The 26,668-nt window shown below is 46.5% G+C and overlaps 1 protein-coding gene across 2 annotated transcripts in view; it reads left to right on the top strand.

The window, feature by feature from the left end:
• Window positions 1–11,463: 11,463 nt before the first annotated feature.
• Window positions 11,464–26,668, top strand: part of NMNAT3 (nicotinamide nucleotide adenylyltransferase 3) — a 114,748-nt gene continuing 99,543 nt past the window's right edge. For both annotated transcript variants that reach the window (XM_030328919.1, XM_036064292.1), the window contains exon 1: window positions 11,464–11,628. The gene's annotated coding sequence lies outside the window, so the exon portion shown is untranslated. The remainder of the gene's footprint in view (window positions 11,629–26,668) is intronic.

Raw genomic sequence — 26,668 nt, 5'->3', positions numbered from 1 at the left:
TTTCATTGTGGGAGTAAAGCTATTTTCTTTTATTTTAAAGTGGATCTTTCACCTTCCAAAGGGCTAATTATGGTGCTGCCTACATGTCGTGCTCATAGGCTCCAATTTTGTCTTTTCATTAACCACAATGGCAAATAACAGAATTGGGCCCGCACTCCGGAAGCATCTTCATGATGGCTCCTGTAACAGGCGGGAGGGACATGACAATCATTCATCTCGTGACGCAGGCCATGTTTTCCATAATTGAGCCCAACAAGGACCTTGTCAGAGGCCCCTCCTCTAGCTCAGCTGAGAAGAATTCATAAAACAAAGCAGGTGGGTCAGGGGAGCTGGGAGGAGGTCCAGGGAGGGTAAGCAGAGGGAGGGCAACATAATGGCTGTTGGAAAGTAAGTGCCCTAAACTGATGTTTATGGAGAGGTTTTAACGATGTGAGAAAATGTTTTAAGTACAGTGCTTAGGAGAAAAAACAGGATATACAATATGTGGACAGTATGATTTCCACTATGTTAAATATGTATCGATATAAAGCCATGATGATATTTTACTATATTTGAGATTTAATATGTATCAATGAACAAATGTTTAAAATACCTAAATTTAACTCAAACCTCAATCTTACAGAAACACAGGGATCCAAATCCTCCTCACTGAGATTTCGAGGACTCTCTGAGAAAAGGGGATTTCCTTTTGTAGAGGTTGTCCCTTCTTATTCCAAACCCTCCTCTTGGGTCAGTTATCAATCCACTTGAGAGATCTCCGCCCATTTCCACTTTTCCCTGCTCCTCTCCCTAAGTCACTTTATCTCTCAAGAGAAGGACCCCTCTCCTGCATTCCCCAAGGGCTCCAGCGACATCAGGCTGTTTTGTGAAACAGACGGTTTGCCCTAAAGGTTTGAGGACAGAAAGGGTCAGCTGCAGCAGGGGGGTAAATGCTGGAAGCTAAAAATTGGGCCTCTGGCTCTGAAGTTCTACTGGGACATGCCGGCCCCAACAAGCAAAATCGGCCCGACTTCTTGTCCCTGAAGAGGCAGGCTGATGCTGGTGTCACCGGGTGTCACCCTCTGCCTGTGTAAGTGTTCCCGTTTCTTTCTGGCTCCCATTTGTATCCTTCTGGGTCTCCATTCCGTCCCCCTTTGTCCTTATCTCTCTCTGGGTATCCCTCACTTTCTTCCTCTGTCTCTCTGTCTCACGTAACCTTAGGTGTCCCACTGTGTTCACATCCTTCCTTTTCCAATTTCCAGAGCCTCAAAAATGGAACCTCCCTTCCCCTCTGCTTTCAACAGAAAACTAAAAAAACTCGATTTCCTTAGTATGCAGAGAATTCAGAAAACTTTTCTTGCAACGTTTCCCATCCAGATTCACCAGAGAAATCGAGGGAGGGGAGCTTAATAAGCCCATTAAGGTGTCTTCCCAAACAAATATCTTCCTTGTCCTTGCGCCCAAATGCAGAAACAGCTGCAGCTTTAAAAATGGCACGCTTTCATCTTTTGAAGGAAACTTGCCAAAATTTTATCACTGGCTGTTTCTGGGGTGGCAAGAAATGCTTTAGTGTTCTTTGTTTCTTCCTTTTTTTCTGAGTTTCCCAAATTGTCCCAGGCAAGCACGAACTATTTTATCTCAATAAAATCTCCGATGTATTATGCACCTGCCAAATACCTTATTTAAGCCTCACAACAGCCTTAAGAGGTGGATATTAATAGCCCATTTAGAGGTTCAGAAGGGCTAGGTGATTTGCTCAAGGTCACACAAGCAGAGGTAGAAGTCAAACTAGACTTAGGCCCTCAGTCACTGAATCATGCCGCTTGTAGAGGTCCGTCATCTATCTCACCTGCCGGTGCAGAGCCTTTGGCACACCTGAAAGCTCACTAGATCATCTGGGCTGCCTCGCCTGACTTCTCGCTGTAAATGCAAGTGGTTCTGTACCCTATGATTCACAGTATTAGCCTTCCCTTGGGGAGGATTCTACTCTGTTACATCAGGTCTGTAACCTGCAGGAGAACTATATGTCCAGAACCTGTTGAACTCGGAAATGGCACATGACTTGCCTGGGTTAACAAAACATGGATGGAAAGGCCATGTTACTCCTGCGGAAAAGCGGTGAAAGCCAGCTAATGGTTTTCCGCATCTCTCTCCCCTCTGTCACAGGCGGTGTCCCCAAGAAGGTCTGTGTGTAAACGGGAAGTGGAACAGAGCTGTGGTTGACCCGTAGTGGACATGTAGCTTAAGCAAGAAAGAGACCTTTGCTTTTGTAAATCACTGAGATGTGGGGTTGTTACCACAGCATAGTTTAGCCTAAGCTGTTGGACTCAGTACGTGAAAACTGCATAGGCAGCTGCTAATGTGTTTCCTACTTCTTCCTCTTAGACGGAAACAACAGGAGTCTTGCAAAGCAAAGTGTGAAGTCCCACTTGCCCTTTCTGAAAACGATCTTGGGAAAATGATCTCCTCCTCTAGGGTGTATTCCTGAAGCACGCCCTCCTAATGGGGCAGGCTGTCGGAATCAGTCCCAATTATAGTCTCTGGAACTGCCCAAGGAGAGGCAGGCCAATTAGTGCATGGCTCTAAGTCATTACAGGACCATGTGGAAGGGAGCAGTCAGACTGCTCTTCTCCCCTTGAGGGCCACTGAGCTCTGACCAACTGGAGGCTCGAGGCACAGGTGCCATCTGGGCAAAGCATGAAGCAATAAAGACGGATGGAAGGAAGGCTCGGGGGTAGTGCAGTCAATTACCATCTTTGGTCTGAGATCCAGGGAGCCACACAGCCTTCACAGACAATCTGCGCACTCCATGCATTTAGCAAAGCTGCCTTCAAGGAAAGAATGGTGACTTAACCAAAAAGCTGAGGACTCAGAGTAAAGAGAATAGCTGTCGTCACCAGGGAATAGGCAGGACAGAGCAGAGGCACTGCCTCCACCACCAGATGAAATAGTCAAGTGATTCTTTCAAAGAATCCCTGCGGGCTGGACATGATCCTCTCATCCCTAAGTGACTCAAGTGGTAGTTCTCTTGCTGAAGTATCTTTACTCAATTTGCTCTGAATTTCTCAGGCTATTTCATCATTCTTGGATCCTTTCATCGGGGCCATCACTCATTCTGTAATTCATTCATTCCTTCACTCATTCAGTCAGTGAGGCCTCTGAGCAAAACACCATTCAGATATTAACAGCCTGCACAGCATCCAGAGGAGGAACAGGCAAGGGGACAGGGTAGGACCCATCAGGGGAGGGAAGGACACAGACTCAAGATCCACAGCTGAGCTTTTTATACTAGGGAACAAGAACTCCATGGTGAGGTTTCAGTTCTAGCTATTGTTTCAGGGTCTGAGATATGGACAAACCTTTCCCTTGCTACAGATAGAGCCCTGACCCCTGCCTCACTTTGCCAAAAATTTTGGCACAGAGCCACGAGCCATGTGGGGACGTAGGCCATTCCACGAGCTCCTGTAGACAAATACTGGTCAGGGTGGAAGGTGCGGCAGACCCGATGCTCAGAAGAATTGCTCCCCTAGCGGGAGGGGCATGGCTTCCTGACAGCCTCTAGCTGTTAGCTTCTTCGGGGTCTGCTCCAGTCTCCAAGCCAAGGTGCAGCTCTTCTCAGGGCAGACCCCAGCCAATATCTGGCCATTTCTACCCAACACAGAATGCTAGCGGGCACCCTGAGCTCCAGAGCTGCTCAAGCCTGCCAAGACTATTGGGTCGGCATCATGTTCTGCTGGCTGCCCCGTCCAATCCTGCTTCTGGCCTTTCTTGCTCATGGGTGTCACTCCCCTGTAAACCTTTTGCACCTTTAACTCCCTCTCAGTGTCTCCTGCGTGGAAAACCAAACAGGCATGGAAGGGCAGGTGGAATGCGGGAGGGAGGAGAGAATGAACAGGCTCCTCTCATGCTAGGAGCTCTGTAGTCTGAGTGTTTCTTGCCAGGTCCTTCTAAGATGACAGATCCAAGTTAAGGGCTGAGTATGCCATAAGGAGTCCTATCATCCATAAAGCTCTTACCTGAGAGGAGTCAGCACCATTTAGGAGACACTAGCTTAGTGAGGAAGGCTAGGACATATCCCAGCTGGGCAGACTGGCCCTGGACAGGCTACTCTGACAGTGAGCATTGGAGTTGAGTATGAAAGTGCCATTGAGTGCCGCAGGCCCAAGGGACCACTGAAGGTCAAGAGCTTGCCAGGCAGTAAAGTAGTGGGAGCAACAACATATGGTTTGACTGCAAGGACATGGATCAGGAAGGGCTGCATGGAGGAGGAGGGATTTGATTTGAGCCTTGAAGAGCGAGCTCCCCAAGGACACATGTACAAACCAGGCCCATGGCCTGCTCTGCACATGTGTGTTTAGAGATCTGAGCATAGACCATCACTCAGGCCTCCTTGGGCACCAGCAACAGAAACTAACTCTGGATTATATAAGAGAAAAGATTTGTGGGTAGGCCACAGAGAAGCTGAAGAACCAAGCAGGGTGCAGACAGAAACCTGGCCACTCTGGCACCGTGGGTGGCATGAGCTCTTCAACAACTCCACAAGGGCACCACCATGAACATGGGAGAATGCCACCATTTTTAGTGTGTGAGTTTCTCTGCTTGTGATTCAGTTTCTAGGGAGAGGTCCAGTGTCCTCCCATTAGCTAGGGTATGGTCTGATGCCTTGATTGGGAGGTCCTGGAAGACAATATGCACATTCTAAGAGGAAAGAAGAGAACCAGGAGAAGGTGAAGGAGGTCACAGAGCCGAATGAGGAGATCTATGAAGGCAGCGGCCAGTATTATCAAAGGCAGCACACAAGGGCCAGTCAAATGAGGACAAAGGTTTACCAACAGGAATTAGCAATCAGTAGAGCAATTTCATGGTGGAGGCAGGGACAGTAACTAGATGCTCTGGGTTGAGGATTAAATGGGAGAGGAAAAGGTGTGGACAGATCGCTCCTCTGAGAAGTTTGGATAGAAGAGAAGGCAAGAGACTGACTGTGAGAGAGGCCGTTGGTGATGGGAGTCTCCTCACAAGCTTCAGTCTCCTTACAAGCAAAGAGGAAGGAGCAAAGAAGAGGTGAAGGTGAAGATACAGAAGAGAATATTAGTCCAGTCAGAGCCCCGGGACAGAAGGATGAAGTGGACTGGGCAGAAGGGCTGGCCTTAGAACTTTGTTACTTCTCAGAATGTATTATACATCACAGGTTCTTGCTCTTTCCTTGCTAAAGAGGGTTATGTTAGCCTCAGTTCATCCATAAGCTTCTCAAAGGTAGGAATCCTGTCCTTGTAAGCAGAACAGTAATGGCACTACATAGGGGATCGAGAGTTCGAGGACCAATTTGTATTATCAGACGATGCACGTTTGCACATTATTGATACCCAAGTACAGTGGCCTGGTTTTTAATCTTCTTACAAAATAAGAAGTCTGCAGGTAGTCAGTTCAGAACTGGACAGCAGTTCCGTGGTGTATTTAGCATATCAGGTATCTATCCACTCAGCCATACTTAGCAAGTAACTTTGGAGTTCATGCTTGTCACCTCATAGACTCAAGATGGCTGCTTGGCCCTCCAGGCTTATATCCACATTCAAAGACAGGAGAAGGAAAGAGGAAAGGGACGAGGAACTCCTGTGTTCAGAAAGCAAAACCTTCCTTCCTGTTAATCCCAAGCAAATCTCTGTTGGTTCCCATGGCCACCTCTAGCTGCACAGGGGTCTACCACTCTAAACTAAATAGGGGTTTCATTGTATCCTGGCTCTGCACATCCTTGAATTACTCCTAACAGCATCTTTGGGGGTTTTTAGGGGATTTGCCATTCTCCACTAGGAGAGTCTTAGTGAGAGTAAAGTCAGGTACTTCCTCTCAATATCCAAAGTCAAAAGGATTTGCATACGCCCTCCCCAGGACAGCCAGGGGAGCACAGCCTCAACTTGGCCAATCAGACGGGCTCTCCCAGGACTTTGAATCACGCATGAAGTGGTCGGAATTTAATCACCTATGCCTGCAGTGGCATTCTGACTAGACCATTTCTGCTTAGAGATAATACATAGGGTTTTCACTTTCAAGCTTCTCAGAAATGCTTTCTTCCCATCCCTTTCTAAGCCTGGGTCCCCAACCTTCCTGTACATTCTGAAGGGCCAGTACTCCCAATAAGCTTCTTTTGCTCAGTTAGCAGAGACTGTTTCTGTTGCTTATAACAACAACAAAAAATACTGATACCATCCAGCCCCATCTCTGACCAGCTGCGTGTGGTCTTGAGTAAATCACCTAACCTCTTTGGGCACTCTCTCCTCATTGAAAAATGAGGAGTATTCCCAAAGTACTTTTCCATGGTGAACAATGTATTATGACTTTGACCTCCTTCAAAGGACTTCTTTGTACCAAGTGGGCCCAGACAGACATCAAAGCCTGAATTAGAGTTTTAGCTACAGGGGTAGAATAGGAAAGCTCCATTAGAAAAGATAATTTACAGCACTGGGGTGCTGGTACTGGAACATTCTTTAGGCAATTAAGCCTAGGTAGACACTAACCCAAACCCAGGCCACTGCTGGTGACACCAGAGTACAATGTTTCCATTAGCAAACAGATACCAGTTAGTGTCATCTTGCCATAATTTCAAGGGTCCACTTATTAATTCTATGACTTCAGCTGTTCTTGATTCTAAGACAGCTTAACCACGCTACTGTAAAACCTGTCTTTGTTTTCCACTTCAAAATCTCTTTGCAGCAGATGTGCAACTGCCTTAAAAATTTTCAGAATACAGGGGAGAGGCCTCTGTAAATTTATAGGCTGCACCTTCAAGGAAAAATTAGTTTGTTAGAACAGGAAAGTGGCCCCAGTTTGGCCTTACGTCCTAGCAAAAGCTCATTGCTTAGCTGCATTTAATAATCCATGAAACATTTCTATTAGCTTTAGTGTGTGAATGTGCAGCTGCAGAATGGGTAAAAAGAAGTGAGACGCAGGCATAAAAAATATGCAGAAAATGAAAATAAGTGAGATCTTAAATATTTGATCAAGGCCTCTATTTTCAGGTAAGCAGTTACCATCATGGGCCCTCACATGCCAACAGGAGCCACAGAACACCATTCTGAATTATTAAAATAACTAGGGGAACCTTTTCCTTCTTACTACTTTTAAATGAGTATGTAGCCTTTCAAGCTAGCCTTTTCTTAAATATTTAACACAGACATCAGGTCAAAGACAAAACAGCAAAGGTCCTCAATCCAATACTCATCTGTAATTGTGAGTCCAATTATGTAATGCTTCTCAACCACTTCATTTGATTTTTTCTCTCTCCACTCCAACAATTCTCTGAAAGGAATCCAGTCTAGATTAGTTGAAAGTCCACATTCTAGAATATTTTCGAACTATGTATTTACTGATTTTGGTTATATTTTTCATTCACTCAATTCAATTGGTTGATTCATCCAACAAATATTTATTAAATACCTACCAGGCAGCAGGCACTGTTTGTTCTAAGTGTGGGGATATATGAGGGAACAACATATATATATAAAGACTCAGCTCTTTTTGGACCTCATACTTATTTATTATGCAAATAAAAAATAAAAATATATTCCATAGACAGCTAACAAGTGGTATGTATGGGGCAGTGTGCAGTGTTGTTGTTAGGTAGTGATCCATTAGAAAGCTGATGAATTGGGCAAGTGACCTTAAGAGTCGGGAGAGTGTAGCATTTCAATCAGTGAGAACAGCAGTGCAGTAACTCTGGGGTACAAACAGACCCAGTGTGTTCCAGTAGCAACAGCAAAGCCAAGGAGACCGGAGGTGAGGAATGCCCAGTGGTTATTGTCAGGAGACAATGTTAGGAAGAGTTTGTTGGGGCAGATCTTGTGAGGGCCTTGGGCCATTGGGAAGGACTTGGGATTTGACCCTAATTGTGGTGGGAGCCACTGAGGGCTTCTGAGCTAGAGGCATACTGGGAACTGTGTCATGTGTTAAAAGGATGACTTTAGTTCAATAGTAAGTACGGCTGATGGAGCCAGGTTGACAAAATGACAGTTTTCTCATGGAATCCTGCTCAAGAGGCCACATAAGAGAGAGTCAGCATTGGCATTATCTGTTCACTGCTTCTGAGAAAACACCCATCTTCTGAGGTGCTTACAGTGATTGAAAAGTTTGCCCTCTTCGGTCATTTTAAAAGTCCACCAGGGGGCGCCTGGGTGGCGCAGTCGGTTAAGCGTCCGACTTCAGCCAGGTCACGATCTCGCGGTCCGTGAGTTCGAGCCCCGCGTCAGGCTCTGGGCTGATGGCTCGGAGCCTGGAGCCTGTTTCCGATTCTGTGTCTCCCTCTCTCTCTGCCCCTCCCCCGTTCATGCTCTGTCTCTCTCTGTCCCAAAATAAATAAACGTTGAAAAAAAAAATTTAAAAAAAAAATAAATAAAAGTCCACCAGGCTCTTTTTTTTTTTTTTTCATGTTACTTTTCCTCAAAGTGTGCCCTTTCTCATGAGAGCTCAGAAGTCAAGGTTATGGGCGCATCTAAACACAGAGGCTGACCCAGGTAAAGTCCTATCATAATCTGTCCAAGAGCAGATTTTCCAGAATGTCCTTCAGGGCACACTTCTAGACCTGAGACACTGACTCTCAGCCATCTGCACATTGGTTACTGCCCAAAATGCTCCTACTGAAACTTTGTCAGAACACCATTAGGTAATAGAAGGAAAGTGCAGACAGTATTACAGCTTGATCTCACTGGGTAGCCACATTTTTATGCCTGGAAATAGTTTGAAAAATGTTCAAAAATGAGCTAATCTGTCTGTTGCAGTTTTCTTCCCTTTAGAGACCTCCCACTTACAGCCTTTGCTTGGGTGGGATAATTCTGAGGCATGTTCTTTAATAACTTCTAGAGTTTTCCCACAGGATTAAGCTCCAATCACCTGTTCTGGTAGCTGGCTTAACAATACATCCTGCCTTTCCTTCCCTCCGTTCTTCATATTCCATTCTTCTGCTGGTGTTCCCTGTATCTCCCAAATAGGCTGCTTGCACTTGAATCCTTGTCTCAGGATCTGCTTCCAAAGGACTCAAACTGAGACACGCTTTATGTGAAATCTTCCTCCTGCCTGAGCCATCATGGTGATAGGATTCAGGAGAGATGAAACTTACCAAAAATTTTATCCCCATTAAACCCATAATCCAGTAGCACTTCATGCCCTCAAGCAAAGGACATGACTCTCATCTTGATATGTATTCCCCCTTCTAAAATATTAGGAGCTAGTTGTCTCTCCAGATGGATTTCTCAACCCCTGCCTCTCCCTTACTTAAGTTAGGGTAAGTGTGGCTATTGTGTGGGGTTCTTACTTCCTACCACTAGGAGACACTATTTTGTGCCCAGAAGGCAGACTTCCTCCTAGAGAAGACTAAGTCTTCTTAGGGAAGAAAAGTCCCTTGCATGGAGAAGTCACTGCCTCATATCCCGTGTCCCTCTTGCTGTTTGTGTCCAGAGTCAGGACCCTGACTCAGCATGACTCAGCCCTTGATTTTAATTTTTTTTCTTTTTAAATAATGTCTGCATCCATTGTGAGGCTCACACTCGAGATCCTGAGATCAAGAGTCACATGTCCCACTGACTGAGCCAGCCAGGCAACCCGATTTAGCCCTTTATTTTAATTCAACCTATGGTAACAACATGCCACACACAGATTCTTAGAAGTCCCTAAACTTTCTCATGAGCTTCCCACTCTGCTAGGAGACAAACTGAGTTTTGAATAAGAGAACACAAGAGAATTACAAAGGTCATTATACTTCAATTTTTTTTTTTTTTTAATCTTAGACTGGGAATGAATGAATGAATGGTCTAAGTATGACACAAGATCCAGAAGCAATAAAAAGAAAAGAATGATTAATTTTAATATTCAATACATTTAATAATAAAAAAATGTGAGTTAAAAAAACAGTTAAAAAAAAATCCGTGTATACATGGATATTAAGCCACTTAATCCTCCTCTAAAGCTCAACGCGGTAGAGACTGTTACCTCCAATTTCAAAGAAGGAAACAAGGTTGAATTGGAAAAGGGATTTTGTCCAAGGTCACCTTGTAAAGTCACATTTCACACCCTCAGTCAGAGTTACTCCCAAGTCCTTTGCCCTCAGGAGCTGGACAAGGGAAAGAGAGCAGAGTGAGCAGAAGAGAAGGAAGGCAGAGCAGAGGAAGGGGAAGGGTTGAACTCTCTGAGGAGAGAAGGGGTGTCAGGAGGGTGTGGACACTTTTTTCCATCTGAGTGAGGAAGGGGTACCAGCCCCTTTACCTTGCCACTTACTGGGAGCTAGCTGTGTGCCTCCTGCATTGATACAAGAGGGTAAGTTATGAGCCCTCCTAAAGCGGGGACACTGGGCAGGTCCAGCCAACCTCATGGGAGAACTGAGAGGATCTGGTGACAGGGCAGGGGCCCAGAGCCAGCTTTATAAAACATCTCCAATCTAAGGTTAAGAACTTGTCACTGATGCTAGGATAAGCTGTGTAGCAATCACAAAACCTTGACATCATCCTTGACGTCTCTTTTTTGCACACACCAGTTCACTCCATTAAGAAATCCTATTGGCAGAAATTGATGAATCTTGACCTTCACCCCGTGACCCTTGAGAAGTCTGGATTTATGGAGGTTTCTGTGTGGGCAGAGAAAGACAGGCCACACTGGGGAAGCAAACTCACCAAGTAAATTATCTAAGAAGGTCTCGGGGGATAGAGACCTGAATTTCCAAGGTCTCAGGATTTTGCTCATTCCAAACAAATGGTCATTTGCAAGCCTTAATGCTATAGAGCTGTCTAAAATAGCCCTCCTTTCTCCCTTCCCCCATAATTGTATTAGCTGCAGGTCCCAGAAAGCCTTCCTCTACTCCTGTCTTGAGGTCTCAGAGCTCACCAGGGCAGGACTTAAGAATAGAGGTGTAAATTTGTCAGGAAAAGGGAAGCAGGGGCACAGTAAGAGAGTAAATCCTCATCTAACATGGCAGAAAGTCAATAGATAAATCAAGAAATCGCTATGTAAGCTTTTTTTTTATTTTTTTTTTTTTAGCGACAAGGGGGTGACCACCAGAAGAACTAAATGGAGGAACTCATATAAAGGGCCACGTGTGGGGAGCAAGGGAGAAGGGCTTGTTGCTTTCATTACAAGAACATTAGGTAACTTTATTTTGTAGAGTATTCATGCACTACTTCGATACGTTTTTTAATTCGATCTTTTAAAAATACAGAAATAAAAATAAGAAAACGGAACACAAAACAAGAAAATAAAAAGCAAAGGGGCACGGAACACAAAAAGGGCTAGCGCGTGAGAGCAGGATGGGGATTGGGGTGGGGCGGGAGGGCGGGGCCTAGAACGAAGGGGCGGGACGCCGTGCCTCGTTCCTCCTTAGGGACCGCCCCCACCGAAGGGGCGGGGCGCAGTGCTAAGTTTACCTCTGACTCCGCCCACGGCAGGGCGCCCGGGGAGCGCGGGGTCAAGTTAGCTTTAGACCCGCCCGGGGGGCGGGCCGGGCTCCGCTCCCCGTGTAGCTCCCAGGCCCCAGAGGGCCTTGCGCAGCGAGACCAGGCGGCGTCCCGCGCGGTCTTTGGGTGCAGGGCCGCGGGCGTGCCAAGCCGGATACCCCAGTCCTTGGCAGTCCCTCGAGGCTCACAGAGTGCTTCTGCGGAGCCTCGCCGCACGCAGGTAAGCGCCACCAGCCCGTTTTTGCCCTGGAGGGCGCCGGCCCACACCTGGGCGCTGTGGCTACAGGTGGCGGCGGGGCGCGGAGCCCGGCAGCAGTCCTTGGTGGGAGAGACTGTAGAACGCCTCCCCAGTACACCCGCGGACCGCGCATTCTCGCCGCAGCGTGGTCTAACCCCTAGAACCATTTGGCTCTGACCCGAACCCGGCAGACACGAGTTCGGATCCCACCTTCCCCACTCTGGCAGCCTGCGGAAACTTACCGTGGGCCACCGAGTGCCGGCCACTGGGCCAAGTGCTGGGCATACAGAAGTGGGCGAACGAACGTGGTGCCCGCTGCGGTGGAGCTCACAGTGTAGTGGGTAAGACCCCTGTAAGAGCTGTGAAGATAGAAAGTGCAGGTTGCAGGGGAGGATTTAACCGGTGGTCCCAAATGTGAAGGGTGCTGGAGCACAAACTTCAGCGTGAGTCACTTCCAGGGTGGAGAACAACACAGCAGACACATTGTGTTAGGAGAGAACGTGGCTTGTATGTGGGGCCTGCCTTTAGAGAGCTGGGCGGGGGGAAGCCAATTCCTGAACTTTCTGCTCTATAAAATTGGGGGGGGGGGCGGTGTCTACGCATTGAAGACTGGGGCGTTGAATTTACATGACTGAGCGGTGTTCCCAGGTATAGGTGAAGTACATTTGGAAACGTTTCTGAATGGAGCAGGATGCTGATCTGGACTAAAGAGTGTGCCAGCCTCTGAGCAAACCCACTTCCCCTCTCCTGGAGTCCTGTTCCTTAGTCTGAGTAGAATCTCTCAAACAGCCTTTTCTCTAAAATGATGCTGTCTTTGGTGATTTATTCTGGAAACATTTAACTAGTACTCCCTTTTTATTGCTTCTGAGAGTTCAGTGAGAAATCTGCCTCCGGCCTGCCCTCCTAGAGCTCCTGTAGGGTAGGCCAGGTGAAGTAAACCGAGTTTCAGCCTGGTGGGCTCAGTGCTCCGGCCTTGCTGGGGAGCGACCCTCTGCTTCTGGGGAGGTAACCATTTCTCAGAAAGCCTCACCTGTTACTGCCAGTTCCATGAGCCCCCAGAACTTAAGTCTCACACTCTGACAGAGCATATAGTTACATGCTCACTCTCATTGGTGGTGTCACCCCTGACAACTGGCCAAAAAACTCCCCCAGAGGACTTAAGCCTGTGATCCCTAGCTGAGGACCCCTCAGATCTTGAAACCCCAGGGATTTAAGATGGGGGTGGGGTGGGGTGGGCACTTCAGGAAACACCTGTTAGCCTCTTGGTGTGTTTTATTGGCTTGAATGATCCCAGTTTCTTCTTTGCCTCTGTTTACACTGTTGGTGTAGACTTTAGGATCTGCTCCATGAAAACTGGCTGGGAGGCCCAGAGAGTCAGGGGACACAGTTGAGAGAGGAGTCTGTCACTGTTTGTGGGTGGTGGTAATAAAAACAGGACCGATGTTAACAGAAGGGTGCTGGAGGAAGAGGGAGAGAGGGCTGTCTTTGCAAACCTCAGCAGTGCCAGCCATAGAGAAGGGAAGGGAAACACTAGGCCAGGCGGTCACAGACCTGGGTTCAGATTCTTACTCCTTATTTCCCAGCTCTGTGACCAACCCTGGGCAGGTCACTTATCTGATTGTGCAAGCTTAACAGTGGTCGGCATACAGTTGACCCTGAAGAAATATTAACTCCCTTCCTCTTCCCCTAAATGAACTAAATAGAAAGAGTAACAGTGTGCAGGGCAGAGGATTATTATGGGATTTAATGAGATAGTGTACCCAAAGTACATCGAGCAATGCCTGACATGTAGGCAGTTACTACTGCTGCTGCTGTTATTATCTCTTATTTGGGACAAAAATTGGTGAAACAAGGCAGGGGGAGAGTGGAGGTGGGGGTGAGGGGGTGGCTCTGAGGGTCTGTGCAGGGTGATTAGCTGAGGAGCTGTGTTATCTGGGGCACTGGTTTTACCGCAAAACTTCAGCTGGGACCGGAGAAGGGAGTGTTCTGCATGATAAAAGGCCTCTTGGGGAGCCACTCTGTCCAGAGGCCTGGGGAGTTTGAGGTCTTTGAAGACTCTGGCCAAGGAAAGGCCCAGAAAGTTATGGGTTAAGGGAGGGGGTGGGGACCAGAGTGTAAAAGATCTAAAATTGTCTCCTTCAGGTGCGTCTCTAACCCACAGCTCATTATGGGTCCCCTGTGAGGGGCTGCCCCTGCCCCATCCTGCCCTGCCCTTCACCTGGGTACAGTAATTGCCTGAGACTGGTTTAGAAGCTGGGGAATCCAATCCTGTAAATCTTGCATCCAGCAGAATACTGGGCCCAGAATGAATGGTGAATGGACGAATGACTGAACATAAACTCACAAGGCAAAATTCTCTGTGTTAAAATGTGTTGTTTAAAACAAAACAAACAAAAAAAGGAGTATACAGATAAGGCTAAATAGCTAGTGTTTTCAAGTCCTTGCTAAAGGCAAGTGCTTATTTTCATGTACACTGCAGTGTGGTGGTGAATGCTGCAGCTTTGGAGTCCGATTAAATTGCTTCTGTGACCTCCTGTGCGTCACAGAAGCACTCTAAAGCTCAGTTTTTGCATCCGGAACATGGGAGCCATGGTGTAGCCAGGGTGCAGGGATGCAAGAGCATCTGGCTCCAAGGTCCCCAAACAGACCAGGCTGGGCCACTTACTGTTGGCAGAATCCAAAGGCAGAGAGGAGTGGTGGTAACACAAGAAAGGAATTTATTTCAGTGACGCCAACACCAGGAAGACAGCAGACTAGGGTCTTGAAGATTGTTGCCCAAGTGCCAAAAATAGTTCCAGGTTTATATAAGGAAAATGTGGGATGAAGGTGGGTGGGTGTATGCAGGTGGGCAGTTAAGGTCAAGTCCATTGTCCTGGGGTCAGTCACAGGGGGTCTTGCTGGCTCAGGGCATTCCTTATTGTTTGAGGGGGTGGGGTAGTGTTGGTCCCCATCAGGGGATGCTTTCCTGCAGGGTCCCTTGCCTCCTTAAGAGATAAGCTGGAAAGAAGAACTTAATTAGAAAGCTTGAGGTCAAAGGAAAGTAATTGAAGTCCTCTTTCTATAGTATGTTACTCACAGGGCTGTTAGGAGTAGTAAGTAATGCTCGTATATAAGTATATAAAGTACAGTCTTCACTGCACAGACTGTGGTATAGTGAGTGCTCAATCACTAACGTTGCTGTTATTATTTTTCTGTTTATCAATCCTCCAAATGATGTCCACCGTGATGTGGAAACAGAAGGCCACAGACACGGGTGTGTGGCATTAACTCTGAACTCAGTCCCATCTAGAAGCAAAGACTCTCTGCAGACTCTAACCAGACAACGTGTATGAAATTAAGTCAACTTTATGTGCATTTCACTCATTACTTAAAGCCTTTGACTATATGAAATCTTAAAAGGAAAAAACCCTACAAAATTATAATTTATGTGCCTTTCAAGTTCAAGTGTTTTATCATCCAGATAAATCTTCCATGCCTCTATGTTAAACCACTTTGGGCTGTCGAAGCTCTTAAATAAAGTGGCTTGTCCTGACCAGTGTCTGTCTTTGCTCGTTTATCATAGTTCCCTGGTGAAGACAGATGTATCCCATTTTGCAGGACAGGCCTCGGGATGGCAGCTCCTACCCCACTGTTTCAGCCATGCAGTTCTGCGTGGTGGTGTTTAACAAACCACGGTGGACTTAAGGTTCCCTCATCGTTGTCTCTCTCATGTGCACATAGACCCATAGCAGCAATCTGGGAAATAGGAATAGAAAGGCATCCATTCTGTTGCTGGTATGAATCTGGGGAAATCTAAGGTTCTCAGGGATGGGTTTTTGCATGCAGGGGCCTTGGATGAGGGTGACAGTGTCTTCTGGAAGTGAGAGCTTTCACCTAGGAGCACCATCTCTGGGCCTGGCCTCCTGTGCAGTGTAGTTCTGATCTGCATCTCCGTGCCTCCCCCCTGTCCCTGCCTCTGCCCAGAGCCGCCCCTAAAGCTAGAATCTCTGGAGCAGCTGCAGAAGCCCTGCCCATTGCAGGGAAGCCGTTCTGAATCCGCTCTTCTTCCCACAGTCCTGATGGGCACCTGTGCCAGCCACGCCCTTCTCCAGCTGACCTGGACTGGGCTGTGAGCACTTCTGCAGCTATTGGACCAGGTGTTCTTGGGGCCCACCACCGTGCCTGGCTCTTGTCCTCCCTCCCTCCTTTCCTTCCTTCCTTCCTTCCTTCCTTCCTTCCTTCCATAAATCCTTCAGGCAATGTCCTGGGGATTAGAATGCTGAGCCAAAATGACACAGTCTCAACCCTCATGTGGCCCATAGACATCATGAGACAGGTTATAAGGACAGACAGAATTAAGCACATGAACACACACACTGTCATGTTATAAACTGGATTGACTATTGTCAAGGAGAAGTCTGGTGTGCCACGAGAATGTGGAAAGGTAGAACGGATACAGAAATAAAGTCTCTATCGATATAACGTATGGCCATAAATGTTGGTTGGAGGCTTCATGCTCATTTATAGACCTTTGAAGACCATTGGGTGGTATTTTTCTATGAATTCTGGTAAACAGTGTTTTATGCTGCCAAGGTAATCTTGTAAGAATGTGTACTTTAAAAAGGAATTGCAGGGCGCACCTGGGTGGCTCAGTTGGTTAAGCGTCTGACTTCAGCTCAGGTCATGATCTCACGGTTTGTGGGTTCGAGCCCTGTGTCAGGCTCTGTGCTGACAGCTTGGAGCCTGGAGCCTGCTTTGGATTCTGTGTCTCCCCTCTCTCTGCCCCTCCCATGCCCATGCTCTGTCTCTCAATAATAAACATTAAAAAAAAAATTTTTTTTTTTTCAACGTTTTTATTTATTTTTGGGACAGAGAGAGACAGAGCATGAACGGGGGAGGGGCAAAGAGAGAGGGAGACACAGAATCGGAAGCAGGCTCCAGGCTCTGGGCCATCATCAGCCCAGAGCCCGACGCGGGGCTCAAACTCACGGACCGCGAGATCGTGACCTGGCTGAAGTCGGACGCTTAACCGACTGCGCCACCCAGGCGCCCCAAAAAAAATTTTTTTTAAAGGAATTTCAGGATGCCTGGGGTGGCGCAGTTAGTTGAGCGTCCAAGTCTTGGTTCAGCTTAGGTCATGATCTCATGGTTCGTGAGTTCGAGCCCCGCATCAGGCTCTACACTGACAGCAGAGCCTGCTTGGGGTTCTCTCTTTCTGCCCCCGCCCCCGCTTCTCAAAAATAAATAAACTTAAAACCAAAGTAATTGCGCTTTAGCTTCGAAATGGGAGAAGAATGCTCATGTTCGATTTACTTAACCCTTTGGAGTTTGCAGAGCCCCTCCTTGGATGTTGTCTTATTGGGTGCACCAGTTAGCCTCACACATCTACTGGGTGGTGACAGCAGTCAGGCCATCTGGCTCACCGGAGGGTAAATCTGGGAGATGGGCCCTGGAGCCCTCTCCCTTCTGAGTGACAGGGTCTATCTGAAAGCCTGTTTTTTCCTTCCCCTGGGCACACAGGCTAAGGTTCCAACATAGATTTTATCCAGTTGGAGCTAGTGCTGTCCCAGCACAGTCACTCGAGAGGAACCTCCTCCAGAGGGACACTGTGCCTGCCTTCAGTCCCGTTCAGTTCCAATGAGAGCAAGGAGAAAATAACACTAACAGCCCGGTTTCAAATAAGACATGATCCAAACAGCCCCAGGAAACATTCTGTCTTCAGGACTGAATATTATTAGAGAGTTATTGTATTTGTTTGGCCAGAGCTGAGGACAAAATACATCTTCGATCCCCACCAGTCTCAGACGTGGACCTTATTACAGGAGATGAGCTACCATCTTCCCCGAAGCAAAGGAAGGCAACTAGCGTTGCTGTGCAGAAACTGAGAAGGTCAGTCTTGGTGGGGTGGGTGTGACTGCCTTATTCGCAGGGCACAGCTTTAATAGGATTGTAATCCTGTGGCCCTGAGCCATGGAGAAAAGAAGTGGCTCTGGAAATCTCCCTCCCATAAGGATGGCACTCAGTGACAGTGTTTATTCCCCTTGGAAGTGCACGTTAAGTGGTAAGTATTTATGAAAAAAGGCTCTGGGGAGTAAATGTGTCCATCAGTCAATGTGGAACTTTTCAGAACTCCTAAGATGGTTTGAAATTAGAGCTAATCTTCCCGCCTTTCCCCTTCCGTCTTTCCTCCTGCCTTGCTTCCTCCTATAAAAGTGAACCGTTAAGGCAGGACACAGCCCAGGGAGGAGTGTTGGAACTGACTTGCAGAAGCAAGTTAACATTATTAAAGACAGACATGTAAGGGTTTAGTGCCTCGATTCTGGTCCTTGCCACCTCCTCCCAGTGTTTAACAGAGAAGAGTGGGGAGCAAGGCCGACCAACGCAGTTCACCCTAATTACATCCTAACCACAGCCATCAGCGGCTGTGCTATCAGCCAGTCTGTTCGCTGAAAAGCTTTTGCAATTGAGAAGGGAAAAGAATGATGAGAACAAGCGTGGAACTCACCCGAATTCTGGCGGAGTAAGTTGCTTGTGGGAGAGAGTGAATGGCAGTGTCATGAAGGGGACCACACCACGCCAGGCAAAGAGCGGGCTTTCAAAGGCTAGAAGTCTCTCTGTGAGCAGGTGCTCATTAGGGCAGAATGCCTGTTGCATGAATTAGTGTGTGGGAGTCTAAACTGAAATTGCTATCCACTTTCAAATGTTCGTTTTAGAGATCAGAAGTAGGTGTTTACTGCATGGGTCCTAAGCATAGTATCAAAGACTGCTTTGCATTTTGGTTCTCTGTCTGGTCTTCTTCTGTGTAAGTTTTAAAATGCTGTTGTTGGTCAAGCTTGTCTTAATCTTTGTATGTATGAGAAAAAGGATGCCAGTGTTTCACCCACTTTGTATTTTGGGAGTAATCAAAGGACTGCAGATGATAAAGGTGGGGGGCTGCCTGTTGCAGGGGTCGCTGAAGTGCTACCAATACTTTGGCTTCCTCTGGGATTCTGTCTTAAAAAAAATAATTTGAAAAGTGAAAAAAAGCCTCTGTATAAAGATGCATCATTATTTATAGTGGGGAAAACTTAGATGTGACCCAAGGGGCGCCTGGGTGGCTCAGTAGGTTAAATGTCCGACTTTACGGCTCAGGTCATGATCTCAGGGTTCCTGAGTTCAAGCCCCACGGTCAGGCTCTGTGCTGACAGCTCGGAGCCAGGAGCCTGCTTCGGATTCGGTGTCTCCCTCTCTCTCTGCCCCTCCTCCACTCGTGTGTGCTCTCTCTCAAAAATAAATAAACACTAAAAAAATTTTTTAGAAGTGACCTGAATATATAGTATAGGAGGGTATATTCAAATTACCAAAAATTAGGTTGATGGAATATTATGCAGTATTTAGAACTAAGAAGATTAGTAACTTGGGAAGTCATTCTGTGCTCAGCGAACAGAATGCTATTACATTAAGTGCACATTCAGGGAAACAGTCTGCAAGGGATGCCTCGAAGGGAAAAAGAATTGCATTGCAGCAGTGGAAGTAGGAATAATTTTTTTTCACATTTCAAACTTTGTATATTGTACTTTTACTCTCCTTTAAAAAAAAATCCTGAAACAAGCCAAGTTAAATAATGATCTTCATGTTGTTTGCAGTTTTAAGGGCACTACATTTATGGCCTTATCCTGATTAAATCTTTCAATCAATAGTTCCTAAAGCCAGGGTTGGCTCCCTGCCTCCATGTCTCTGGTCAAAGGACATACTCTGGTTCCACTATCTAAATGGCCTGCAGATGCGCTCGCTCTGGCGTGTAGATTCAGATTCTCAGGGTTTTTAAGCTGAAGAAGCTACTGCCCCTCCCCACCTTGTAATTTCATATCCTTCTGCTGGCCTCCCGGTCTTCACTGGTGGGGTGGGGGTAGGGGATTTGGGTCTGCAACCTTTGAGGACCTTGCTGGGAAAGTTTTAGGCATCTCTGCTCACAACACGCACACACACACACACACACACACACTTCGTAGGTCAGCACTTGTCTGGAGCAGCCCGGATGTCACTCTGGCTTCTTGTCCCCACTTAGGCCTTGGTACTCCAGTGTCTTTGGGACTAGTTCGTTGTGTGTGTGTGTTTTGTTTTCGGTTTTTTGGGGTTTTTTTTAGTTTTTATTTATTTATTGTGAAAGACAGCGAGCAAGCAGGGGAGGTGCAGACAGAGAGAGGGAGAGAGAGAATCCCAAGCAGGCTCTGTATTGTCAGCACAGAGCCATGCAGAGCTCAAACTCACAAATTGTGAGATTATGACCTGAGTCGAAACCAAGAGTCAGAAGCTTAACCGACTGAGCCACCCAGGTGCTCCTGGGGCTAGGTTTTATATTCTTAATATCTGCTCTCCCTGTGTTGGCCCCAAACCCATGTATCCTCTCTGCCTAGTGCTGGCAAGGGCCTAGCAGCAGTTCTCGAACTCATTCAGTTGGCCGTACATTGGGACATCATAATACGCATCTTTATTTGAGACAAGAATTTGAACGTGGTGATTGATTTGGGAGGACATCCCATGAAGCAGTAGCAGGAAATAGGGAAATGAGCCAGAGAAGGACATCACTGAGCAGGTCACTAGTGTGGACCGCTGGAGTTTACATCTGCTGGGAATCTCTCACAGCCAGTGTGAAGCCCGCATCCCAGAGTTAGTTTCTTGTGGGGCTTGGGACTGAGAATATACCATCACTGCTGTCCGTCATTGGTTGAGCGTTGCTCCTTACGTGGGGTTAATTCTCTAGGACTTCTGGCAGCTTCCCGTCCCCAGCTGAGACTCCAGGGCAGAGGGATGCGGACAGTAGCACGTGGAAATCAAGCTGGTGCGCCCTAAAACAGTTGAGGCCTGAATGCTCAGAGCACTGACAGTGTCTGCTGTGACCCTCTTCCCTGATCACCTTGAACATTATCAGTGTACTAAATTGAACAGAACCAAATGCATAATTCCGTGCTGAATCAGAGACCCTTTTATACTAAATGGAAGAGTGCATTAAGGAGCAAGCAAAACCCCAAAAGTCTATGAAAAATTGTGGAAAGAAGTCTTTAAACAAGAAAAGTATCACCATATCTTTCCCTGTGAGCTGGGATAGCCTATTAATATTTGATTTAAGTGGCAGAATGCTAGTGTTCACAGCTGTACAGTTTGAGCCCCAACATTTGAAAAGAGGGCTTGAATGTGTAATAAGATTGATCTTTATTGTGGCAGTGTTTCCACCTTTGTTGTGCCTTGACTGTTTTCTGTTATTTCTCAAGTGCATTAAGATGATCTTAAAAGAAAAATTCATTGGGAGACAACATTTAAGCTCATTTGTCAACCCACGATTATATCTCCAGTGCTGTGTTTTAATATTAATACTGGATTCGCCATACTGACAGTAATACCAAAGGATGGGAGAGAATTTCTGTAGTGATGGCGTTCGGCACTGTGATAAATGTTTTGTAGTCATTGCCTTTATGTAGAAACATTCTATCTCCAATTAAAGATTTAGTAAGCTCTTCATCAAAACATCTATTCACAATTGAGGCGTACAAAATGGTTGTGCTGACATTTCAACTTAATGCACTCTGTAGTTTTGTGGGTCTCAATCCATTTAATATGCTTGGTTTTTTTTTTCTATGCACGGAAGAGGAATAGTGGCGGAAATTTGGGGGCATAATGCAGATTCTAGAAACCGTTTCCGTGTACTTATCATTACTAACTCCACTGGAATATTTATCACTACAAACGAAGGCCTTACTCCAAGAGGTGATTTAAAATTGTTCCTGTAGCAAGCTCAGTAGGGCTTCGGAGCTAAACCCTTTGCTTTGAGTTATGGGCATGTTAGAATTTGTGTGGAAAAGATTCGGGATTCCAGTGTTCTAGAGGAATGAGGCCATTTCCCTTGAAGCTATGGTTCAACATGCATTCTGCAAAGAATGAGATGGTGGATCCCGGTGTTTATGCCCTGTTCCCGCGTCCTGCGTGCATGGCAGACATCGCTCCTGCATCCTCCTGCACGCTCCTCCGCAAAGTGCTCCCTGCAGCTCATCAGAACCGGCTCACTGGGGGAAGCCTGTGGACTCCCAGCGCTCTTGCACACCTTTTTAGTCATCCTTGTCATTGCTTTGGATGGTCGGCCAAGGAAATCTTTGATAGTCCTGCTACAAAAGAGAAAGAAAAAAAAATGCAAGAGGCAGTTGGTTTGATTACCTTGTGCCTTTTTATTCATGTCTCTGTCATGCGGATGGTGGTTACTCAGCTCCTCCATGGTAGTCGCCTTTGCCTTTTCCCTTCTACCACGTGCATTTGATGTGCTTCCTTTCTTCCTTTTTTTCCCTTTCGTGTTTCTCAGAAGATAAAGCAGGGAGGTCCACATTATTTGCTATTCGGTTGAAGTAATTTGTATTAATGGGAATGCATTGAGATTTTTTTTTTTTTTCCCTACCACTTGGGAAAGACTGCTCTGCTGTAGGTCACCAGTGACTGCCACGTTGCCAGGTCTTCTGCGCTTTCCCTGTACATGTCTTCTATACAACATTGAGGCCTCTGACCAGGCTCAGCTCTTGAACCCTTCTTTCTTGGATTTTCCTCCTTCCTGCCTGATTGCCTCTTCTTTGATCTCTCTACCCGCTGCCTTTCCTCTGCTGGCATTTTCAGGGGGACAGCCTGAGGGTTCTCCCCTTGGCCTCCTCTTGTCCGTGCACTCCACCTGAATGATTTCATCCATGCCCCTGGTTTTTAACTATCACCTTTACATAGATGCCTCTTGCGTCCTCATCTTCGTGCACCCCCTCTCTGCCCAGACCTTCAGCCTGCTGAATGGGGCCTCTTGTGATTCCCATTGGCATCCAGAGTCAGCATCTCGCACTTGTTCTAGATGATTCCTATTTTCACAGGGCAAGCCAAACACTCGCCCCTCTCAGGTTGTTTCTGCTACCTCCTCAGGTCAAGTGTTGTAAGTTTGTCCGAAAACTTCCATCTTGGAAAATGAAGCGTCAGACAGGGGCGCAAACCAAGAGCTCCTCCTCAACGCTCAGGGGCCTGAAAGCAAACAGTCGTTTAATTAGCATCTCTCACAGTTCCAGGTGTTCCCGGGACTCAGCTAGGCAGGTCTCACTCTGGGTCTCTCATTCAATGGCAGTTAGATGGTAGCAGGGGCTGGAGCCGTCTCAAGGCCTGGTGGCCGGGACCTGAGCCAGGCTGTTGACTGGAACATGTTGTCATATGGCCTGGGTTCCTCACAGCATGGCAGCTGGGTTCTAAGACCGGGTATCCCAGGGGGCCACCTTCAGAAGTCTCATAATGTCACTTTTGCCCTATTTACCATCGCTCCCAGCTTCAAGGGGATGGAACATAGACCCACCTCTTGATGGAAGGCCTGTCACATGATGGCTATGCTGGAAAATACATTGTGCCACGGTCCTCACACAGGCGTGACTGTTCCTTTGAGAACTACCTGCAATGTCTCAGTTTTCTGTTTTGTTCAAAAATTTTGAGTAGGTGACATGTTCACATGGTTGGAAAGTTCAGAAAAAATAAGTGTAAATGTATACTGTGAAAATATTCCTTCTCATCCCGAATGCCTGCCTCCCCATAGACAGCCACACTGCTCTGTTGCTTTATATTCTTTCAGCATTTATAGGTATTTTTATATTTCTGTTCTGTGCTTTGCTTTTTTTGTGTCTCCTTAACAATATATCTGGGAGAGATTTCCTTATCAGTACACCGAGAGCTGTCTTGTTCTCCCTCCTTCCCTTCGCTCTCTCTCTTTCTCTCTCTCTCTCTCTCTCTCTCTCTCTCTCTCTCTCTCACACACACACACACACACACACACACACACACACACACACAGAGTATTGTACTCTGTGCCTTTACCTTAGTTTACTTAATTAGTTCTCTATCGGTGGGCACCAGGCAAGTGCAGGCATTACTGCAGTCAAATATGCCATCCTTCAGGTGAGAGAATGTACTGGAAGCCTTCCTTGAGAGCTGTGGGCAATTTTGTGCATCCTCCTCCTATCCACCTGTCCTCTCATCCCATCATGGCATTTCCTCTGCCTCCTCTCCTGGACTGTGGCCACCGTCGCTCATTTCTGCTCTACCTAGTACAGGGCACTCTGTGTCCACACCATACAGAGGTGGCCTGTACTGAAGAGGAGGGAAGAAAGAAGAGCAGGGGTAGGTGACTAAGTATAGGGGTACCCTGTGTTCCCCTCCTCTAATTTCACTTGTGGCCACATCTCCTAGTTCCTGTTATCACTCTAGCCTGTCCCCGAAACTGAAATCAGGTCCCATTCTGTTTGCTTGGTCTTGTGGGTTCAGGCCCAAGCCGGGCCAGCCCAGAACCACTCTCTGACAGCTTGTCTTATCCAAAAGTAGCACCAGCAGGGGTCATTGGGGGAAAGTGTGGGTGGTGGTCATCATATAGTACTAAGATATATCATTGATGAGTTACTGTCCTATAGAAATCCAGCAAAACAGAATTCTTCCCTTGTTGAGGAAATATGCTTAAATCACATACTTTTTCTGTTTCTGTTAGGAAATGCATGCCTTAAGGAATACACACTGTTTTTGTTAAATTAAGAAGGCCAAACTTGACCCTCCACAAGGAAGATTGACAGTCGTGCTGTGGCTTAAAAGAAAGCTCTCTGGGATGGTGTATGTTTAGAATTTTTTGTAAGGAATAGAAACTTCTTTCGAATGATGTTAAAGCTAGGAATATGGCAATAATAGACAAGTTTCAGGGTATCAGGTACAGCTGGATCCAGGTGCTCAGAGGATGGCACTAGGAATCTCACCCTGTCTCTCTTTCAGCTCTTTCTACCACTGTATTGGCTTCACTCTCTAAGGTAGGGATGATGACAACTCCAGGTTTATGTGGAGTTTATAACTCCTGATTTCAGAAGAAGACACTCTTTTCTCCAACGTCCATAGCAAAGGGGCTCTGATTTGTCCATTTGTCTCCTGTAATAGTTGCTTTTCTAGGAAGTTAGTTTCCTTAGCATCTTGATAGACTTTCCAGAATCCTAAGGAGCTGTGGGAGAGCAGGTTTCAAAACAAAGGGATGCAGGACCAACGCATGGAGCTGCCCACTGCAGATGGTAATTCAGAATTAGAATTTCAGCTTGTAAAGAATACCTGAATTGGGGGCGCCTGGGTGGCTCAGTCGGTTGAGCATCCGACTCTGGCTCAGGTCATGATCTCACAGCTTGTAGGTTCGAGCCTCATGTCGAGCTCTGTGCTGACAGCTCGGAGCCTGGAGCCTGCTTTGGATTCTGCGTCTTCCTCTCTCTCTGCCCCTCCCCTGCTCATGCCTTGTCTCTCCTGTCTCAAAAAATAAATAAGCATTTAAAAAAAAAAAAAGAAGAAGAATATCTGAATTGGACGTCATAGGTCTAGGAGTCAAGAAAAGGTTCATTGTCCTAATCTCTCTACTTTTGTATATGTTTGAAAATTTCTGTATAAAAATTGCATTAAAAAACAAGAGGAGAGGGGCACCTAAGTGGTTCAGTTGGTTAAGTGTCTGATTCTTGATTTCGGCTCAGGTCATGATCTCAGGATTTGTGAGATCGAACCCTGCATCAGGCTCCTCACTGACAGCATGGAGCCTGCTTGGGATTCTCTCTCTCCCCTCTCTCTGCCCCTCCCTCTGCTCACACACACACGCACCCCCCCTCCCTCTCTTGAAATAAATAAACATTTATTTAAAAAAAAAAACTTTTTTTCTACCCTGGTTTAGGAATTCCCAACAAACAATACTATACATCCATATATGTTTATTATCTGATTTTCTGACACCCTGTTTTTCTTTTTATTGTACAAAGAAACTTTAATCTTTATTTCCCTCTAAGCTGGGAATTGGAGGGGAAACACAATAGTAGGCCAACTATTGTGTGGTGTGCTGGGAGGGGGGTTTGGTGTAAGTCAGTAAAGTGCCCTTACATCCATGTGTCCATGGTTCCTAGGACAAAAGCCTTAGAAAATTCCATCCAGGAGAGAGAGGGATGTCCATGCCATGACCAAGTCAGCATCTCTCCCTTTCATGGTCAGTACTTGAGTCTTGGTCAGTGTGGACAGACCAGGTGAAGGTTCATGGGGTCCTTAACCTTGTGATCCATGTTCATTGTTAGGGGAAGGCCCAGATCCTCAGGTGGTCATAGACTGGCTGCTAGAAGACATCTTCGTGTGTAGATAGCCTTTTCTTTTCATAGGTGAGGAAACAGGACAGAGAAGTTAAGTCGCTTGCCCAAGGTCACACAGCAAAGCAGCAAGAGCAGAGCTTAGTTGGAGTTCCCATAATCTCACTCCTCAGTCTAGTGCCATTTAATAGCTGTGTGACCTTGAGTAAACCCCATTACCTCCCTGTGCTTCAGTCTCCTTACTTGTGATGATGGACAGAATAATGGCCTTCCAAAAAGTCCATGTCCTAATCTCTGGAACCCATGAATAAGTTCGATTACATGGCATGGGGGAATTAAGGTTGCTAATGAGCTGACCTTATCTTGGATTATCCAGATGGGATTGATGTAGTCATAAATGTTCTTGTAAGTGAAAGCGGAGGGCAGGAGAGTTAGACTGATGCACTGTGAAAAGGACTAGGCCAGCCATGAATAGCTTTGAAGATGGAAGAGGGCATGAGCTAAGGAATGTGACAGCTGAAAAAGGTAAGAAGAATCTGAAAGCTGGAAAAGGTAAGAAGTGGATTCTTCCCTCGAGCTCCCGAAAGGAGTTCAGCCCTGCTGACACCTTAATTTTAGCTGGTGAGACCCCTTTGGACTTTTGAGCTCCAGAACTGTAAAATAATAAAATGCATGTTGTGTTTAGCCACTAAGTTTTGGGTAATTTGTTACAGCAGCAACAGGAAACTACTACATCTCCAAAGGGGGATAGTCATACCTGTCTCAAAAAACTGCAGCATGGAGTCGGAGAGATAAAGTTTGAAAATTACCCAGCAAATCTCCTGGAATGTAGTCGGTGCTTGATGAATAGTAATGTTGATGGCAGGCAGTGGTAGTGCTGGGCAGTGGTGACCATTATTTCAGAATGAAGGGGGAATAGTTGATGG

This window comes from Lynx canadensis, chromosome C2, assembly GCF_007474595.2.
Source record: "Lynx canadensis isolate LIC74 chromosome C2, mLynCan4.pri.v2, whole genome shotgun sequence".
Taxonomy (NCBI): Eukaryota; Metazoa; Chordata; class Mammalia; order Carnivora; family Felidae; genus Lynx; species Lynx canadensis.
This window is presented reverse-complemented; position numbering and strand designations above follow the sequence as displayed.